Below are 13,250 nucleotides of genomic sequence, written 5' to 3' on the forward strand. Positions count from 1 at the left end.
AGAAAGAAAGAAAGAAAGAAAGAAAGAAAGAAAGAAAGAAAGAAAGAGAAAGAAAGAAAGAAAGAAAGAAAGAAAGAAAGAAAGAAAGAAACAAAGAAACAAAGAAAGAAAGAAAGAAAGAAAGAAAGAAAGAAAGAAAGAAAGAAAGAAAGAAAGAAAAAATAATTTTGTACTCTGCATCTTTTGCCTCTATATTAGGAGGTTAGTAGCATATTTCAGCATCTTCTGTAACTGGTATTGATCATCATACTAATCAGAATTCCTGAGTTTTTCAAAGTTGTTACTCTTTAGACTATTGTCATTATATTGTTCTCCTGGTTCTTCTCACATAAATCTACATTATTTCATATGTCTTCATAGGTTTCTCTGAAACCATCTCCATTATTATTTTTTTAATATGAGTACTCCAGCACATTTATATTTTAAAACTTCTTCAGCTGTTCCTTAATTTATGAGCAACTCTTCATTTTCCAAATCTTCCTCTTGTTTGGTCATGTATGACTCTATGATTCCATGGACCATACTCTCCACGAGGTTTTCTTGGCAAAGATAAATGATTGGTTTGTCATTTCTTTCTCTTGTGGGTTTAGGCAAATTGGGGTTAAGTGACTTGCTTGGGGTCGCACAAGTGTCTGAGGCTGAATTTGAACTCAATTCTTCCTGACTCTATGCTTCTGTCTACTGAGTCATCTAGCTTCCCTAGTTCCTAGCTATCATAAAAAGAACTGCTAAACATATTTTTGTACATCTTTATTTAGATTTTGTTTTGCTTAGAATTATTCTCTCCTTTATTCTACTCTCTCTCTCTTATTTACCCTTCTCACCTTTCTCTGTTTCTCTATTTAGTGAAATGTATTTTTATATCTACTTATGTCTACTTTTTCACCCTGCCTTTGATCAGTTCAGATGAATGGCAATCAAGTGTCAGCCTCTCTCCTAACTTTTCCTCCTTGCTTGTATAAATTTGCATTTGCATACTACAACTACAGCTAATTTCTCCCAACCTTCCTCCCCCATTCCATGCATATTCTTCTTCCCTTTCCCTCCTTTCTTCTTTTAAGATTAAAAGAAGCACTCTCAGGTGCTCTATGCAATTGGACTTCCTCTATGACTCCTCATAAAGATCTTCAGTTGGTTTGTTTGTTTGCAGGAGATGACCAATGATTTTTCCCCCTACTTTGCCTTCTGGTTGGTTTAAGAGACCTGAGCACTTTTTTTTTTTGGCTAGGTAATGAGGTTAAGTGACTTACCCAGGGTCACACAGCTAGTAAGTGCTATGTGTCTGAGGCCAGATTTGAACACAGGTCCTCCTGAGTCCAAGGCTGGTGCTCTATCCATTGTGCCACTTAGCTGCCCTGAGACCTGAGTATTTTTCTTCTATAATTTCTTGAAATCTGATGACTTTTTTAAAATTTAGTCATGGCTTTCAAGTAATCCAATGAATCTTAAATAATTTCTCCTAAATCTTCCACCCCTCCCCCCCATCAATTGTATTTGCTTTAAGATACTTATATTTTATTCTAATTTTTCAGTCTTTTGACTTTGCTTTAATATTTCTTATTACCTCATAAAGACATTAACTTCTACTTTCTCCAGTCTAATTTGGAAGGAGGTGGTTGTTTGAGCAAAAATTTCTATCTCTTCTGACAAGATTTTAATCCACTTTCCACTCTTTTTTCCATAGCTCTCATTTGTTTTCTTTTTTCTTTTTCTCACTAGCACTTTCACTTCATTTTAAAAATGAAATCTTTTCTTAAAATTCTTGCTTATTCTCTTCCAGGAATTTTATTGGTATCTGTGCCATAGTTGTATATTTCTTTTAGTCTTCATAGGTTGCATAGGTTATAGAATCATTATCTTCTGAGTTTGTGTCTTAAGTATCCCTATATCTTTTTTTCCCCTCTCATTCTTCCACAATTGGCTTCTTAATGTTGGATTTTATGTTAGAGCTAGGGCACTGCACACTTCCGGCAAAATGTCAGGACCGATCCTGGTGTTGCTTGTGTCATTCCAGTGATAGGGTGCTTGGGTTGCTTGTGTTTGGGTTCTTGTGCTTGTACTTGGACCCCAATTTCTTCCTAGTCTCAGAAATAGTGTCTCTGACAATTTCTCTCCAGCCCAAGGACACTGGGCCTAGCAATTACTATTGAGTGAGCCCCAGCAAGACCCTTATCTCTCTCCCTGGTGCAGCTACACAAAGCTTGGTGAGAGAGTGCTGGGCTGCTCAGGCCCCAGCCCTAAGATCATGTCTAGGGAAGCCTCTCAATTCCTTAGTAAACTCCTGTCTTGTGAGAAAACTTTCCCTTGTTGCAGAGCATTCTCTACTCAGGACAAAGAGAGAGAGGGGTGTCTTGTCTGGCCCAAGGAGTTTGTCCCTGGCTCACTCAGGGACCCTTCCCTCTGCCAGATTCCCAAGATCCATGCCTCTGACATCTCCCTCCCTGTCTGGTATACTCCCTATACTTTCCCATCCATAGCTTCCAAAGACACCTCGACTTTTAGATTGCCTAATCAGTATCCCTGGCACTCCTTTCCCATGCCCCTTTCCATATAAACAGTAGCTCCATTCTCAATCTCTCACAGGTTCCTTAAGAATCCATGCCCACTGAAAAGCATAACAATAAACTTTTTTCCCAACTTGACTTAAACAATGCTTGAGTCTGTGAATTCATTTCAGATGACCCCATCTTGTACTCCAGTCTTTGAGGAGTCTCAACCTCTCAGACCACAACACCAGGCTTTCAGGGATAGCTCAGTCTGGGGGCTGGCAAGTTTTCAGTGCTCTCAAAGTTGCTTGATCTGGGGCCAAGTCCAATTGCTGCCCTCCTTTTTTGAGCTCTGAAAATTTTTGATTTCAGTTTGAGTTTGAGCAGCACATCTATGGGTTTCTTCATTTAGAGTTTCAGTAGATAGCCTGGGACTCAGCTGCTCTTTTTTTTTTTTCTTAACAAATTTTGGCCAGTTTATTAAAGAATACTTTTGTACAGTTTACTTTTCACTGGTTGGTTCTGGCATGAGTCTAATGACAGCAGAATCACCTGGATCAAGGATAGCCAGTGTACATATTCTGTAGTACTTTCCACATATTGTACCCAATGCAATATTATTGCCATTGTAGTGACCTATGCCAGTTCTGGCCAACATAGCATAATACTCAATCTCTGATTTCCTCAAGGCTGGGCAGTTGTGGGCTAAGATGACCAATTTGACTTTGCCTTCTCTGATCGTTTTCAGGGCCTGTTTGTAGCCTAACTTTTCATGAGCAGCTGGAGCCTCAAATTGATGGACTCCAGCTACTTTTTCACCCTCTTCTGGCCACCATCGTCTTGCCAGTGGTATGTGATGGCCCTCAGCCAGAGATCTGCCGCCAAGATGACCAGGAAGTGAGAAAGGAAGGAGCTCCCACAATGCAGGGCTCTTCAGGGGCTGGACAGAAAGCAGAAGTGACTTAGCCCCTCTTGGTCAGCTAGAAGATTCTGCTGGCTCAGAGTGAGAGACTCTCTTTTGACTAAAGTCCTGTTCTGCTTCCTCTCTTCTTCAGTCTTCACACCGGGCTGGAAGTGGAAACTGAGACCCAACGAGCTCCTGAGGTCTGAGGCACACAACTGCTACTTGCTTTTGAACATACGCCTTGCTTCATATTTAGAGTAGAGACCTAAACGGTTCCTTACGCTGAAATTTCACCTCTAGGGGCTGGTCCCCTCCTTAATGTGCTTTCGATGTAAGACCTAGAAATGGGTAGTGAACAATAGAGCTGCCAAATGGCATCTAATATCATTCATAATTTTGGTCCTCAAATTTGGTGCTTGACCTGGCACCTAACTTCTACTTGCCCTGTGATGCTCTGTGTGATTGCTTTTAGCTCTTTCTCACTCTCAGTGTCCATGGACTTCTCTTTGTATCTCTCTGTGTCATCCCAGGCTGGAAAAATAACCCAGTGAGATCTTCTCCATGAATTTCCTCAGTAGAATTCCATCATGTGAATTTTATAGATCTCTTTGAAGGTACTGGGAGTTGGGGAAAGTTCAGGTGTACTTTTACATGCTACTCTGCCATTTTGGCTCTACCTCTAAACATGGTGAAAAAAAAATCCAGCTCCATAAGCCTATGTTAATGACCATTCATGTGACTTTTTAAGTATTTTTTCTACAATAATATGCTATTATAAGTTCTTATGTCTTGATTTTTTTCTAATTCTCCTGCTCATATGTGTATATATTTATATGTATGTGTGTATGTGTATACACACACATATCACATATATCTGGAAAGATTTTTTTAAGTGATCATATAACATAAAATATTAAATAAGGAAAAGGGACAAAGGTAACAACATTATAACTGAAGTAGAAGAAATAGGGATATAAGAAATGCAGCAGAAAGAAAGGAGAAAGACAAAGAGACATGCAGATGCCTCCCTTTGTAATCTTAATTTTTCACTTACGTTCAATCTCTCCCTCCCTATTGGCTCATTTCCTTTTGCCTACCAAAATATCCATGTTTCTCTTATCATGAAAAAAATAAAATAAACCCTCACTCGACCCCTCTATCCCTGCTCACTATAGTCCTATGTCTCCTTTGTCCTTTGTAGCTAAGCTCCTCAAAAAGGCCTACAATAGGTGTTTCCATATTCTCTACTCTCACACTTTTTAAAAACTCTTTACAATCTGGCTTCTGACCTTATTTCACCCAAACTTCTCTCACCAAAGTTACTAATGATCTCTTAATTATCAAATCCAAGGCCCTTTTCTTAATCTTCATTCTTCTTACCTCTCTGAAGCCCTTTACAACGTTGATCACTCTCTTCAACTTGATAGTTGATATAACTTGATACTTTCCTTCTAGGTTTTCCAGGTAGTCCCTCTCTCCTGGTTCTTCTCCTACCTATCTGACCTCTTTTCTTCTGTCTCCTTTGCCTGATCCTCTTCCAGGTGATGCCCTCTAACCACAAGTGTCCCTCAGGGTTCTGTGTTGGCCCCTCTTCTCTTTTCCCTCTATTTTGCTTCTCTTGGTGATATCATCAGCTCCTATGGATTTAATTACTATTTCTAGGCTATAGACTCTCAAATCTTTCTTTCCATTCACATCTTCTTGCTGATCTCAAATTTACCATTTCCAACTATTTTTCAGACATTTTGAAGTGGACGTTCTTAGACATCTTAAACTTAATATGTCTAAAACAGAACTTATTATCTTTCCCCTTAAATCCTGCTTCTTCACCCCTTCCCTATTACTGGAGGGGACAACACCATTTTCTCAATCCCTCAGGCTCACAACATAGGAATCATCTTGGATTCCTCACTGTCTCACATCCCTGCCTCCCATATCCCAGCTGTTGCCAAGGTTTGTCAATTTCATCTTTGTAATATCTAATATGTTCTATTCTCCCTTCTGACACTGCCGTTTCTGGCGTGGGCCCTCGTCACCTCATACCTGGATTACTGCAATAGTTGCTGGCAGGTCTACCTGCCTCAAGTTTTTCCCTGCTAGAGTCCATCCTCCATCTAGACACTCAAATGACTTTCCAAAAGTGCAAGTGTGATCAGATTATCCTCCTATTCCATAAATTCTAGTGGCTTCCAAATTGCCTCCAAGAGAGAATACAGAATGTTCTGTTTGGCATTCAAATCCTTTCATAACTTAGCCCTCTCCTTCTTTTTTCATCTTCTTACACCTTACTCCTCAAAACATACTCTTTGATCCAGTGACACTAGCCTCCTGACTGTTCTATAAACAAGACACTCCATCTCTGGCCTCTAGGCATTTTCTCAGGCTGTCCCTTATGCCTGGAATTCTCTCTCCTCTTCTTTGATTACTGACCTCCTTGATTTCCTTTAAGTCTTTTCTATCTTCTACATGAAGCCTTTCCCAATCCTTCATAATCCAGAGCCTTCCCTCTCTTAATGATTTCCTATTTATTTTACATATATCTTGTTTTGTATATATTTATTTTCACGTTATCTCCTTTAATAGATAGTAAGCTCCTTGGGTGCATGGACTAATTTTTGCATCTTTTTGTATCCCCGGAAACTCCCTTACAACCACCCTGTGAATTAGGTAGTGCCAATGTATTTATTAGCTTCATTTTCTAGGAGGGAAATTTGAAGCTCTAAGAGTGGAAGTAATTTTCCTAGGATCATGCAATGAGCAAATGTGAGTGAGTGTGTGTGTGTATGTGTGTATGTGTGTGTGTGTGTGTGTGTGTATTCAAAGCCATAGCTAAACATTCTGACTCTAAATACAGCTCATTTTACAATAATACATCATGTATTAAAAACCCAATTTCTTTGAATGAGAAAATATTAGTGTATTATTTAAGTTTCTATTCTCTATCTGGCCTCTGCTTCTACAGGACACACATCCACTCAGTTGTACTTATTTGAATGTCCATTGCTTGTTGTCTGGGTTACTTACCAAAGTCTCCATTAAGTGCTACTCTGATGGTCCCTTTTTTCATGGAAATAACATTGAACTCTGGATGACTTTGTCAGAGATGACTTTGAAATGTCTTACCACATTACAAGCACCACCAGGTGATTTACAAAGTGTCTCATCTGAGGAAAATGTAAGTAACTGCAAAATCCTAATTACACTATGATTGACTACACCTTATGATTTTTTTTCTCTATAACTCATAAACATTATGCCACCATGGTATATGGAGATGGGAGAGAAGAGATTCTAATGAAACCTTAAATCCTGAAAATATTTATGGTTCTGATTCCATTTTTTTTATAACTTATTCTACCAGGTTATCATTAACCTTTCCAGAGATCACAAAGTATCTGGAATCACATCACCTGGAAATAGGGATGATAAAGCCTGCACCAAAATACATTGTTTGGTTTTTGTCAGTTTTTGGTGAAGAGGCTTTGCCAATCTTACAGCACTGCAAAAATCTGCCTTATTATTACATTGCTGTCCTTCACATACTGTATCTCCCAGCCAAAGTAAATTATTTATATTCCTTTAATCCCATCCTACCTACTTCCATTCCTACTTCTCTGATCATCTTGGTCTCTCCTAGTTGAAATTTACTCTCTTGACATCTGCATTTGTTTAAAGTCATCCCTTCCTCCTAGGCTTAACTCTGTTTCCACTTCTACTAAAAGGTCCTCCCTAAATCATACTCTCTGACTCCTCTTTCTTCATAAAATTTTGCCTTGATGCCCTGTTTGGCTCCAGAATATTTGACTATGTATCATACTTAGTCCACAGATCTTCTACCCACCATGATCTCCTTGAGGGCAGTAACTATGCCATTATCCCTAACTATAATATCTTATACAATACTTTAGAGAAAGTGGGTGCTTAAGAAATGATTCTGCATTTGAAACTGAATGTAATTAAAAACCATAATCCTACAATATGTTGTTTACAGGAAATACATTTGAAACAGAGCAACACACACAGGGTAAAGATAAAAGGCTGGAGTAGAATATATTATGCTTTGGCTAAAGTTAGAAAAAACAAAAGCAAGGGTAGCAATCCTGATTTCAGACAAAGCAAAAGCAAAAATAGATCTTATCAAAAGAGATAAGGAAGGAAACTACATCCTGCTAAAAGGCACCACAGACAATGAAGTAATATCATTATTAAACATATATGCACCAAATCATATAGCATCCAAATTCTTAGAGGAGAATTTCAGGGAGTTACAGGAAGAAATAGACAGCAAAACTATACTAAAGGGGGACCTCAACCTACCCCTCTCTGAATTAGATAAATCAAACCACAAAATAAACAAAAAAGAAGTTAAGGAGGTGAATAGAATATTAGAAAAGTTAGGTATGGTAGACCTCCAGAGAAAATTGAATAAAGATAGAAAGGAATATATACATATATTTTCTTAGTGGTACATGGCACATACACAAAAATTGACCATGTACTTGGGAATAAAAACCTCACAGTCCAATGCAGAAAAGCAGAAATATTAAATATATCCTTTTCAGATCATGATGCAATAAAAATTATATGTAATAAAGGCCCATGGAAAGATAGACTAAAAAATAATTGGAAACTAAATAATCTAATCCTAAAAACTGAATGGGTCGAACAACAAATCATAGAAATAATCAATAACTTCATTCAAGAAAATGACGATACTGAGACAACATACCAAAACTTATGGGATGCACTGAAAGCAGTTCTTAATGAAAGTTTTACGTCTCTAAATGATTACATGAATATAATAGAGAAAGAGGAGATCAATGAATTGAGCATACAACTAAAAAAAACTAGAAAAAGAACAAATTAAAAATCCTCAATTAAATACCAAATTAGAAATACAAAACAACAAAAGAGAAATTAAGAAAATTGAAATTAAGAAAACTATTGAACTAATAAATAAAACTAACAGTTGGTTTTATGAAAAAAACAATAAAATAGATAAAACTTTGGTTAATTTAATTTTAAAAAAGAAGGAAGAAAACCAAATAACCAGTATCAAAAATGAAAGGGGCGAATACACCATCAAAGAAGAGGAAATTGAAAAAATAATTAGGAACTATTTTGCCCAACTATTTGTCAATAAATTTGACAATCTTAGTGAAATGGATACATATTTACATAAATATAAATTGCTCAGATTAACAGAAGAGGAAGTAAAATACTTAAATAACTCCATCTCAGAAAAATAAATTGAACAAACCATTGATGAACTCCCTAGGAAAAACTCTCCAGGGCCAGATGGATTTACATGTGAATTCTATGAAACATTTAAAGAAAGATTAATTCCAATATGATATAGACTATTTGGGAAAACAGGTGAAGAAGACATACCAAATTCTTTTTTATGATACAAATATGGTACTGATACCTAAACCAGGAAGATTCAAAACAGAAAAAAAAGAAAATTATAGACCAATTTCCCTAATGAATATTAATGCAAAAATTTTAAATAAAATATTAGCAAATAGATTACAGCAATTTATCACAAGGATAATACACTATGACCAGGTAGGGTTTATACCAGGAATGCAGGCTGGTTCAATATCAGGAGAACTATCAGCATAATTTATCATATCAACAACAAAACAAACAGAAACCACATGATCATCTCAATAGATGCAGAAAAAGCTTCTGACAAAATACAACACCCATTCTTATTAAAAAACCCTAGAGAGAATAGGAATAAATGGAGCCTTCCTTAAAATAATAAATAACATCTACCTAAAACCTTCAGGAAGCATCATATGTAACGGGGACAAGTTAGAAGCATTTCCAGTAAGATCAGGGGTGAAACAATGATGTCCCTTATCAACACTGTTGTTCAATATCATACTGGAATCATTAGCTTTAGTAATAAGAGAAGAGTAAGAAATTGAAAGTATTAGAATAGGCAAAGAAGAAAGAAAGCTGTCACTCTTTGCAGATGACATGATGATATACTTAGAGAATCCTAGAGAATCAAATAAAAAACTCCTTGAAATAATAAACAACTTCAACAAAGTTGCAGGCTATAAAACAAATTCACATAAATCATCGGCATTTCTACATATTAACAACAAAGTCTAACAATAAGAGATAGAGAAATTCCATTTAAAGTTACTGTAGAAATTATAAAATATTTAGGAGTCTACCTACTGAAAAAAAACCAAGGAACTATATGAAAAAAATTACAAAACACCTTCCACACAAATAAAGTCAGATCTAAATAATTGGAAAAACATCAATTGCTCATGCGTAGGCTGAGCTAATATAATAAAAATGACAATTCTACCTAAGCTAATTGACTTATTCAGTACTATACCAATCAAACTAACAAAAATGTTTTATAGAACTACAGAAAACAATAACAAGATTCATTTGGAATAACAAAAGGTCCAGAATATCAAGAGAACTAATGAAAAGAAATGCAGGAGAAGGTGGCCTAGCCATTCTAGATCTTAAATTGTATTATAAAGCAGCAATCATCAAAACTACTTGGTACTGGCTAAGAAACAGAGTGGTGGATCAATGGAATAGGTTAAATATGCAAGACACAACAGTCAATGACTATAGTAATCTATTATTTGATAAACCCAAAGACCTCAGCTTCTGGGATAAGAACTCATTCTTTGACAAAAACTGCTGGGAAAACTGAAAAGAGTATGGTAGAAACTAGGCATAGATCAAAATCTCACACTATATACCAAAATAAAGTCAAAATGGATCCATGATTTAGATATAAAGGCTGATACTGTAAGCAAACTGGGAGAGCAAGGAATAGTTTCACTAACAGATTTAGGGAGAACAGAAGAATTCATGACCAAACAGGAGATAGAGAACACTATGAAATGCAAAATGGTTAACTTTGATTACATTAAATTGAAAAGTTTTTGAACAAACAAAGCCAATTCAACCAAGATTAGAAGGAAAGTAGAAAATTGGAGAAGAATTTTTACAATCTGATAAGGGCCTCATTTCTAAAATATATAGAGAATTAGGTCAAATTTATCAGAATACAAGTCATTCCCCAATTGATAAATCATCAAAGGATATAAACAGACAGTTCTCAGATAAAGAAATTAAAGCCATCTATAGTCATAAATAGTTCTAAAAAGTTCTAAAAAATAAAATGTTCAAAATCACTATTGATTAGAGAAATGGAAATCAAAACAATTCTGAGGTACCCCATCACACCTATCAGATTGGCCAACATGACAAAACAAGAAAATGATAAATGTTGGAGAAGATGTAGAAAAATTGGAACACTAATGCATTGTTGGTGGAGTTGTGAAATAATCCAACCATTTTGGAGAATGATTTGAAACTATGTCCAAAGGGCTATAAAAATATGCATACCCTTTGACCCAGCAATAGCACTTCTAAGGCTCTATTCCAAAGAGATCATACAAATGGGAAAAGGACCCACATGTACAAAAAAATATTTATAGCAGCTCTTTTTGTGGTGGCAAAGAATTGGAAATTGAGAGAATGCCCATCAGTTGGGGAATGGCTGAACAAGTTGTGGTATATGAATGTAATAGAATACTATTGTGCTATAAGAAATGATGAACAGGCTGACTTCAGAAAAACATGGAAAGACTTGTATGGTCTGATGCTGAGTGAAGTGAGCAGAACCAGGAGAATGCTGTATACAGTAACAGCCACGTTGTGTGATGACTAATATTGATAGACTTAACCCTTCTCAGCAATGCAAGGATCTAAGACATCTCCAAAGGCCTCATGATGGAAAATGCTATCCACATCCAAAGAAAGAACTATGGAGTTTGGATGCAGATTGTAGCATACTATGTGCTACTTTTTCTTATTCTGTAGTGTTTTGTTTCCTCTTTCTGGTGGTTCCTCCTATTGGTTCTAATTCTTACTTACATCACTAATGTTCAAATATGTTTAATAGGAATATATACGTATAGCCTATATCAGATTGCATACCATTTTGAGGAGGGAAGGGGAGAAGGAGGAAAAGAAAATTTTAAAACTGAAAAGCTTATGGAAGTGATTGTTGATCAATCAAAATAAATTAAGAAAAAAACTGGATGTAATTCAAGCTGAATTAAACTCAATGTGGTATACATTAGCATATTTTAGTTGATTTTCATATTCTATGGAATTTTCGGTTTAGTACAAGCATATATGATTCTAATTATCATTTCACATCCAACTATACTTAGTTAGCTTTCTACTTTTTATTTAAGTCTCTTTGATTTTTTTTAATCAATCACTTCCAGGTTAACTATAACCTTAGACAGTAGTATCACTATCTTTTAGTTGTATCCTTAAATACATAGATAAATGTGTATGTATGTATGTGTGTGTGTATATATACAAATGTGTATATATGTATGTGTTTGTATATACACATGTGTATGTCCTGTGTGTATATGCATAGGTAGATTTCTCAGTTAAATATTCATTTTATTTTTAATACTAGAGATAAACAGCCTCTAAATTCTAGAAATATCTAATTTTCTATCTTTTATTAGAAGATATAATGGCAAGCTTTGCCTTTCCTACTGCATGCATTTTGCTTGGTCCACAAAGCCCCTTCTGTGTCTGGAAAAGGTTAAGTATCTTTGACGTCATGCAGAATCAATAGGTGGTTATGCATTTCAGGTTCTCTGTATTACTTGTTTTCATGATCAATAGAGACTATAGAGACATTCATGAAATGTTTGGAGGAATCCTGCAGAATGAGTTGTATGGGGTCCTTTGGCTTCTTTTTATCCAAATGAAAAAGCCACAGGCTTTTGATGTTTATACTATGAAACTCTTATAAACACCTAATGAAAGGCTTCCAAAATGATAGAGGTGCTAAGGATGATATTAGTTAATATTAAAAGTTTTAGTCCATTTTTAATGGCTTTGACAAGGATAACTAGGAATATTAAAATAATAGAATAGAATATAAAATGTTAACAAAATTAAAAGATCATATGTTAAAATATACATAATACAATTTAGACCTTTGACTTTGAATTTATGAAACTTTACACATTTAGCTTTTATCAATTCTGTCTTCCTCTCATTTATTATTTCTTAATCTTTATTCATTTATTCATTTCCTTATTTCTTAGGACAAAAAAATGCATAAATGACTCTAATATTCAAAGGAAAAATATTTAAAGCCACAATGATTCAGAACTTCTATTGAACTTTCAGAGAATATGTTTAACTAGACTTATGATTGTGTTTGTTATACTGAAATTTTAAAGGAAAAATTATACTAAACAAAAAAATTTACAGAACTTAAAAGCAAGAGTTTGAGGGAAGAGAAAATGCTGCAAATATTCTGTTAGGTCTTTTGAGAGGCAGAGAGGTAATGTAGAGTAGTCGCTCTGTCTGAAAAAAATGGCATAGGCATGAAATTGAATATTACTGTGCAGTAGGAAAAGAGGTGTTTACAAGAGAAACCTCAAAGGACTTGTATGAACTGAGGCAGCAGGAAGAGAATAGAACTAGGAAAACAGTCCTGCTAGGTTCTAATTAGTGAGAATTATGAATCTTATGAAGTTGTTAGATGTATTCAAATTCAAACTATTCAAATTTATAGTGGTATAAAATGTGGTCATTGGTTCCAGCCCAAAGGAAATCTATAGTATGAATTCTAGTAATGTGACTTCATTAGATTCATTATTTGCACTACTAAGAACCTAGTCATATATACTGTGACATGAAAATTATAAAAAACAATGAACATGTTTTAGAAACTGACTATATTCCAGGCAGCACCATGGAAGGTGCTGGGTTTTACAAAAACAAAAATAAAATATAGTCCCAGCCTTCAAGGAGATTATTTTGTTTTT

The sequence above is a fragment of the Vombatus ursinus genome, unplaced genomic scaffold, assembly GCF_900497805.2.
Source record: "Vombatus ursinus unplaced genomic scaffold, bare-nosed wombat genome assembly UNPS02014810.1, whole genome shotgun sequence".
Lineage (NCBI taxonomy): Eukaryota > Metazoa > Chordata > Mammalia > Diprotodontia > Vombatidae > Vombatus > Vombatus ursinus.